The sequence below is a fragment of the Myotis brandtii genome, unplaced genomic scaffold (genome assembly GCF_000412655.1).
Source record: "Myotis brandtii unplaced genomic scaffold, ASM41265v1 scaffold48, whole genome shotgun sequence".
Lineage (NCBI taxonomy): Eukaryota > Metazoa > Chordata > Mammalia > Chiroptera > Vespertilionidae > Myotis > Myotis brandtii.
The window spans coordinates 6,507,010-6,507,357 of NW_005368341.1; positions in this window are offsets into that span (position 1 = coordinate 6,507,010).

A 348-nucleotide genomic window follows, 5' to 3' on the forward strand; every position below is an offset into this window, starting at 1 on the left:
ACGGGGACGGAAAAGTAACTTCGCTTTTCTCGGAAGAACCAGGAAGATTAATCGGCCAGGGAGAAGGCAGGAGCGCGCGGAGGGTAGCGACGGGGGCTTCGTGAAGGAGGAGGAGGGGAGTCTGCAAGAACCCGGAGGAAGGCGCTTGGGATGTCTGATTGCACTTTCTTCTTGTCTTCCCATCTCTTCTTTTAGGTGGAATAATTGTGGGCTGAGACGCGCTCCGGCAGAGACTATGTAATCGGCTCGGTGACTGTACAGCGGACTGCGCTTCGGGGAGGGAAGAGGAGGGATCGGTTCGCTTCTTTGCGACTCGGCAGGCGGAGTTTCGCAGCGGCACCAGTGTCG